Consider the following 9,217-nt stretch of genomic DNA (forward strand, 5'->3'; position numbering starts at 1 on the left):
CATTTTAAATTAAAATACAAAAAAAAATATGAGAACCAAAACATTTATCAAATTTACAAATGTTAGTGAAATCTAATTGATAAAATTTTAAAAATATTTAAAAAATAAATAAAAGGAAAAAATATTCAATTTTAAAAATATTTTAAATGTATGTTTACTTCAATTTTTTAAATTCTAATGATCTCTTTTTTTTATATACTAATAAAAATTATAATATATCACTTGATCAAAATCAAGAAAAAATATTAAACTAATAATAACTAAAATTTAAATAAATCTTTCATCTTTTGAACTTCAATAGGTTAGATGATGATAGAAATAGATTCATGACAATTACATTAAATCATTATATTATAGTAAATAAAATTTATTTATATAATTATAATCATAAAATTATATTTATGATAATGAGTTAGAAGATAAAAATAGTTATATAAAAATATCAAAACAATATTTTACAAAATAAAAATAAATAAAAATATTGAAGAAAAAAAATCTAATATATGTCTTAGAAACAATTTGATAGATCATTAAATGAAATCGCACAAAGAAAATAAATAACAAATGTATAATGAAGAGTATGATAATATGAAAAATACTTTATAGATCTGAGAAAAATTTTCAAATGTCAACATAGTCGTACACTTGAGAGATAATGAAAATTGTTTTGTTTTAACGAAACAAAAAAACTATTCAAATAAAATAAAAATTAATAATAAGAGAATAAATAAGATAATCTTTTTATATGACCAAGTAAATGAAAAGTTTGATTAAACACTTAAATAATTGAGAACGTTAAACATTTTCATGTGAAAGAAAATATATGAAAATTAAAATATTAGAAAGGAGTATAAATATTTAAATGTGAGACATAAAATATTTAATTTATCATTTAAATATAATTGTAGAAAAGATTTGATAAGAGGAAAAATATTTGGATATCCAGATGTTCTGTTCAAATCTTATCATGCCCTTTTTTATTTTCATATAAAATATATAGATTTTTTATATTGTAGGAATGAACCAACTTGTGATTTTTCAATTGGTTAATTATCTATGGAAAACCGTGCTTCGCAACAAAATCCTCGACACGAGATCAACTTGAGTTAGTTTCTGGAGCAGCACTTCAAATGTGCCCTGAGATGTTATCGTTTGATGTAATCGTTAGTATAGGTTGATGTTTTAAGCATATTTATTTATTAGTATAGGCCTATGTTTTAGAATTATTAATATAGATCTATGTTTTTAGCACATTTATTTGTTAATATAGGTTCATGTTTTAGGTTATTTATTTATTACTCTTAGGATTAATTACTGTGTGTATATATCATTTTATAAATGTGTGTATTTATTGTTCTCGTAACATTTTATACACACTCGATATCACATGGTCTCATTCTTCGTATATCTCTTTGTCGTTTGTTTTCTACATTAACTTCTTACTTCTTTGACTTGTATGCTTGTACGTTTTCACATTATGCTATTCATTCTATAAATCCAGAATGTGTATGAAATGTATTATAGTTATATTTTACGATCTTTTATAATATCTCTCAAATGTGTGACAGGAGGTGAAGCAATATGCTAATAACTCCCTTCTCATACCCTTTAGCTTGCTATCACCCTTAAAGGCACCAAATTGATATCAAAATCAGTTTTGCCAGTGTAAATTCAATCATGCTAATTGCAGAAAAGATTTGAATACAATTGCATGGCATCAAATCAGCAAACTTTTATCATAATCTTACTACAGCACAATCTTACACAATGAAATTCTAACTCTTTCAAGCATAACAAAGAAAATATTGGAATAACATAACCCGACATATTATGGATTGGTTGGTCTTATTAACATCAGCATTAGCCTGAGGTACTAGGTGGAGGTTGATAATGTTGATGAGATCGCTGTGGAAAATCTCCTCCAGATTCTTCACAATGAAAGTTGCAGAAGGTTGGCTTAGGCTTGCATAGTACACTAAAAGATTAACTTTCTGAGAAGGTGCAACTTCAACTGCAATATTAATATTCTTGTCTAGTGTCATATTATGCCGAGTATTGTTGGGGAAAAGTTGAAGTACGAGTCAAAGTGTCGTATTGGATAGAAAAGACAAAATTAAATATTATATAAGATCAAAGGTTTATGACTATTGTCTTAAGATTTTAGGACTAAAAATGATGTCAAATGTTTTATATGTGTAAAATCAATGTCATATATATAGAATCACAAGTCGGAGTAACTGATCGCATAATCATAACAAAAGGGATCACCATACACTCAAGGAGAAATATAACCCAACAAGTATGACTTTTATAAGTCACTACCCTTGAAGTTGATATCTGGACTTATATAACTCTATTCATCTCCATGGCATGAATGAATATTCTTATGATGGCTCTCAGTTAATTTACCAATCACAGCAAGTTCAAGGCTTGCTAAATGGTTCTTCCAGTGCTTCTGCCAATGCTTTTGGTGGCTCTTTTGTTGTGGTGAACTCCATGGCCTCTTGGGAATCACCTTTAATCTAAAATGGGTGCTAGGAATTGCTCCAATCTCTTCAGGCAAAAGAGCTCCCATGTTAGACTTTTCTCATTTGAAAATGGTATTTGCTACTGTTTCTTTTATAGTCTATGGTTTCCCTTTTTCCTTTGGTTTATACTGATTTTTCTCATGTATGTGAAATGGCTAAAATTGAAGCCCTTCTACCATATCCAATCTTTCTCAAAATCAACACCATATATGGTTAAATCAGATCCTCTTTCCTTATCGGCAGTGCTCTTTATGTTATTTTAGGTGAGAGATAAAAAGGTAGGAATATGTGAGAAGTTAATCTTAATCATAGAATCAAATTAAACAGCCAAGATGCAAGAATAGATTGAAGTAAATCATTGTTTACAGTTTTACTGTCAAAAGTAACTTCTCTTACCTCATTAAATATGTTCCATGTATATAGATATATGCATAACAGTTGCATGATAGTAAACAAGACATTAGTTTTAGTGTTATTTTATGAATACTTTTCTATTTCTGGTAGATCTTGCAACATTGAGAGAAGTAAGTGCCTTTCAAGCTAGCTAATGATGTTTCAAATAGGAAGGCTACAACATCAACCAGTGGCTTGGGTAGTTCTCTTGCTTTCTCTATAGACCATCGTCATGCCTGAAACAGATGCCACAAATTGTTGAAAATGGAAACGAAAGCCTTCAAGAAAATTGTGACTAAATAGGATCCTAGTTGATGAAGATGGTAACTCAAAGTTCTATATACCATTTGTAGTAGTTCATGACAGGTTTCTGTTAACTAATGTTGTACTTGATGTCAATCTATTTATATATAAGTTTATTAAATATAGATAAATAATAATAATAAATGTACATAAATGATAAATGAGTAAAAAAAAATTAATAATTTAAAAATCTATCATAGTTTATATAGGTTTTGAAATCTATACGTAGTTTATGAACATTCTAAGAGGTAATCTATGGATATTTTGAAACTCACGATATTTTATGGAAATTTTGAAACTCATTGTATTTTATGTAGGTTTTGAAATCCATGACATTTTAAGGAGGTTTTAAAACTCATAGTATTTTGCATAGGTTTTAAAATCCATAGTAGTTAATTGGGGTTGTAAAACCCACAAAACTTAACAAATATTTTAAAACCCCCATTAAATAAAAAGAGAATAAAAAATCTTGCTATTGATAGGTGTTTCCTGATGCTTGTAAAAGTCTTGGAGAACACATTTCCCAGAAATGATTTAGCAGGGAAAATTGAAACCCTAGGTAATGTAAAAACAAACTTTCGCTAAAATAATTTTTTGTTGTAGTTGTGAATGAATTTCATGACAAGTAAAATAATTAAAAAATATATATAATATATATATAAGGTTATCTAATAAATTAAGAATATTTTAATAATTTAAACGTGACAAAGATAAGGCGAAGATGAGTATTATAGCGAGTATGAAGATAGAGACAAGATGAATATGTATATCTCCAAATCCAATTAAAAAAGTCGAATATTACTTATCCTCATAGGTCAATGCAAAAATTTTCCGTCAAAATGAGAACAAATTTGAACAATACTCACAAATAGTGGTAGATCCTCAGCTAATACTTTGGGGTGCCAAAATTTTGGTTGAATTATTCTTCTGGTTCAGTTTTTCGTCCAAAAATGTCTTCTAATGTTTTTTAGTCTCTAGGTGTTGATTTTTTAAAAATTGATGTAATTTAATCTTTTTTGTTAAATTTCTCGAAGCGGAATAAAAATTTTTCATCAAAATTAACACTAAGATTATGCCCATTAGACCAACAAAGTAAACCATCCTTATTCAAAACTTCTATTTTGATGAAAAAACCTTAGTCTAATTTAAGAAATTTAAGACAAAATTGTATCATTTTCTCAAAAATCGGACCAAATTGAAACTAAAAAAAAAAACTAGAGAACCAACTTCATATTTTTGAATGAAAATAAGAACCAAAAAAGTAATTCTAAATTTTTTTGTAAAAACATTGTACTTACCTTTTTATGATAATAAAAAATAATAAAATTATAATTATTTTTATTGTTATTATTATTATTATTATTATAAAATTAAATATAAATTATTTTTATAATTTATTATAATTAATTTTCATGTTATGATTATTGTTATTGTTATTATTATAATAAAAATTAATGATTAAAAAATAATCAAATCAAAAAATGGTTAAATTAAATAAATAATCACTTAAAAAATAATATTAATAAAATAATTATTTTTTAAAAAATATTTAAAATGTAAAATTAAAAAATAAATATAGATGATTTTTTTCCCAAATATGATATAAATGTATAAAATTTTATTAGAATATAAAATATATTAAAAATATTAAATTTAAAAAAATGTATTTAAAATAATAAAAATATAAAAAGAAATTGGGGGACCATGACCCCTTTGTCAATACCAAGGTCTGTCATTGCTCACAAAGACAAGTTTATTTGTTATCTCTACTCCAACCTAATTATATAGACCATATGTTTCATAATAATTTACTATATATCAACCAATCTATATTTGTTTCTAATTATTATTATTTTCTCTATTAAATCTCCTTTCCACCAACCTATATTTTTTTCTAACTATAAATCATAGATCATCCAATTTTTTTCCGGACATCCATTTGGTGCCTATTATGTTCATGCTATCTATTTTTTGGTACAAGATCCCAAACATACTTTTTCCTTGTCTCTAGTTTCTATAATGTTAATTTGAAATCTTATTTACGAGAACCAAATACACTTATTACTTTCCTAATATTGTTTACTCTTAGAACACGACAATCTTTTTCATCAATAAACGTAGCATACCATTTTGGTTTAATTTAATTTCAACGATTTAATATCGTTTCATAATAATTTTGTATCGAAGGGATGGTCACTAATTAAGTAAATACCAAATTTGTCACTAAAAAAAGCGGCAAGCCCTTAATTAAAATTTTCATACAAATATATTCTCGAAAATTTATATGCTTTAATATAAGATCTTATAATTTATCTGTACACTTTATAGAAGAAAAAAAACAACATAAGTTATATTATTACTTTGTGATATGTACCTTTATGGAGCAAGTTGCTTATTTTCTTTCCAAATAAAGTACATGCACGTCAATGTCACATATTGCAATAAACTAAATGGATGGTGATCCTTTTTCACCACAAAATTACATTCATTTGATATCGGAAAACAATAATATTTTAAATATTTATATAATTTAATTTAAACTAATATATATCATTATATTATTAAAAAAGAGTATCAATTTAAAAATATAATATATATTAGTATATTATTGAAAAAGAGTATCAATGAATTTATTTTAAGGATAGTATCAAATCATTAATTTCACGTCGATTAGAAATAAGACAAATTTATAATATACAAATAATAAGCAAGTACAAATTTTATCTTATAAGTCAGTTTTGTAATATTAAGTACGATTTAAAGTTTACCTTTTAACAATGTTTTAGAGTCGAGTTTGAATTTATTCTAACAATATATTTATATACCTTAACACGAGAGAACCTTAAAAATTCTACATTGTAGGCGAGTTTAATATACAAAAATAGAGTATTTTGGAGTTTGTCTAAATAACCACATTTTGGTGCATTTTTGGTATGTACTTTTTCAATACACTTAAATTAGTATTTATTTATGTACATGTGAATCTATCATGTGTGCATGTGTTGACGTACTAAAAAAATAACAGAAACAAAGGTTTGTATAATATATCGCAGTGTTTGGCTTTCTTAAACTGAAGAAAAAGAATAAAAAGGTGTAATGGAGACGTTTCTGCATTATAATACATAAAATTTTAGAATCAGATGTCTCTGTAAGTGATTTGAGGGATTCGTTTTCATATGTCGGTCTTAGCCCAGAAAGAATCTTTGTTACAAAAGTTGAAAAAATAATGTTCGACAAAACAAGATTAAGAAACAAGTTAGGATGAGTCCGAATATTTAAAACCTCTGATAATTATAGGACCAACTCTCTTCACCATCCAAAATGTTCCTTCCTTAAGGAAAAAGTTACAGATTGAAATATGCTCTCACAAATATCATTTACTTATGTGTTTTTTATTTGCATATTGTATTTGTTTTATTGAAAAATAATCATAAAGTGTATTTTTTTAAATTATAAAAAAACATTTTTCATAAAAAAATTATGATTGAAACTGATCTCCTAAACTGCATGCATATATACTTTTTTTATAAATAAATTATTCTTTTTACTGAAACAGCTAGAAAACTTCCTCAAAGACACTCTTAACTTCATAATAGGAAACTATTTTTAATAAAGTTTTTATCATGTACATAATTATTTTAATTTATTGGTAAAAAAACTCTTAAAATATATTTACATGTTCGAACTGAGGTATCAACAGACAAGAAAAGTGAGACATATTCTGATGCCATGGCTTACTGATATCAGTGGCAGTTGAGTGGTGACTTTAGTCAAAAGGGTCATGTTAGTATTTGACAACTTCATATTACTTAATATCTAGTGAGAAATATTATTTAATAGTACACAATGTATTAAGTTTCAATGCATGATTATGATTTTGTTGGATTTATATATTTATAGTCATTAAGAGATTTTATATATATATATATATATATATATATATATATATATATATATATATATATATATATTTGTATTATACATATAAGACATCTAATATCATTTTTATCATAAAAATTTAAGACAATGGTGTTATGAGGTTTTAATTTTATATTGTGTTTAATTTTGTCTATTGTATTTTTTTTTTCATTTTCATATATGATATATTTTTCCTCAAGTGTATGGTGAATGGTGACCCTTTTTGGTTATGAACTTCCAAACCATCGACTTTAATAGATTTTTTTTTATTTCATCATATGGGTTATAGTCATTATGAGATTGTGGATCTCTCTCTCTCTCTATATATATATATATAAAGGTATTTGACACCGTTTTTATTTTCAAAATCTTAAGACAATGGTGTTACAGACCTTTATTTTTACTCACACTTAGAATATTTTCAATAAACTTTTCATTTTTGTTTAGAATCATTGGTATAAATTAGTATATAAATTTTGTTGTAGAATTCAGACTTTGTTCTAAGTAAATTCAACTTTGACATCCTTTCTCCTTTATGAAATTCAATGATGGTGATATTATCATTTGTGTGTCACGAAACCACTCTCATACATACCAACCTTCACCAAAGTCATCCTTTTCCTTAAGAGAACAGTAGAACACAACCTTTTCAGTAACTCTGCTATACTTTATTGAAAAATCCCCTATGGTTTCTCCAATGAACATGTTCCAACACAAAATCCATTTGAGTCAAAAATCTGTCGTACTGCAATTGTTCCACGTCACTTTCTCTTTACCAACAACTTGTTTTGCTTACCCAAGTATTTCGTCACCAAAGGAGACTCGCATGATGAGTGATGACGAAGACACTCAAAAGCAATCAACCATTGCATAATTAAGGACTGCTCCTATGCACTACCTGGAAAACATTTCATTTATGGATTAACATGGACAGTTACATCATTGATTTAAGATAAATATTAATTGTGCAGTTAGGGTTATTCTTGTGAGGTTGTTTCCATTCTGTACTTAAGGATTGTTTTGATTTAGTTTTATGTTCAGATATTCTTAGAAAAAAGTCAAGATAAATATGATGATAGTTTTTTAGTTATTTTAGGAGTGTAGATTTTTATTTACGTTGAGTTTATAGAGATCATTTATATTTTAAAAATTGTTTGGAGAAAGGAACTTTTAGACTTTGAATTTTTCTTTAATTTGTTATGATTTTTTTTATTAATGAGTAATTCATTCAAGCCTAAGATGATGATATATGTAATTTAAAATTCTCATCTTTTTCGTAAAAGAAATCAGTACGTTAACTGATTTAATTTGATTCATAAAAAATATATAACTAGTTTAATATTTTAAATGTATGTATTTATTTGGATTATCTTTTTATAGTTTATGTTCGAAAAATGTAACTTTATCATAAATACAGTGTGATTTCCATATTTTATATTTTTTAATTTATTTATTTTTGACAAATTTGATGTAATGAGAAATTAACGATAGAATTTGAGATTTCGATAAAAAAAATATCAAAATTAATAATAATGTCTAACAAGATATTGTCCGGAAAACTACCTAGAAAAAAGAATAGAATTTGCATAACTGAAATAGATTTACTATTGAAAAAGAATATAAGAAAAATATCAGATTAAATATGTTAACCACATATATATATATATATATATATATATATATATATATATATATATATATATATATATATATATATATATATTAACAAACTGAACTGATTTAAAAAAAAACAGATTATATAATAATAATTTTATTAATCCATATTAAATGATGAAGGGAATCTCTACTTTTATATTACTTTTTGTATATTTTTGTATACAGTGAAAAGAGAAGATGGAAAATAAAGTAAGGTAAAAAAGTGTAATGAAAATACAAACTTTAATTTATTTTTTTTATGTAGTCAAAAATTTTAAATTTCTTAAAATTATATATATATATATATATTAAAATATTAGTTTAATAATTTTTATTTTATTTTATTTTATAAGTTTTTATATATTTATTTTTTATTAATATAAAAAAAGTACTGTATGTTAATTTAAATGGGTTAGTAA

This window comes from Vigna unguiculata, chromosome 9 (assembly GCF_037176805.1).
Source record: "Vigna unguiculata cultivar grain cowpea cultivar isolate G323 ecotype 2 chromosome 9, ASM3717680v1, whole genome shotgun sequence".
Classification (NCBI taxonomy): Eukaryota; Viridiplantae; Streptophyta; class Magnoliopsida; order Fabales; family Fabaceae; genus Vigna; species Vigna unguiculata.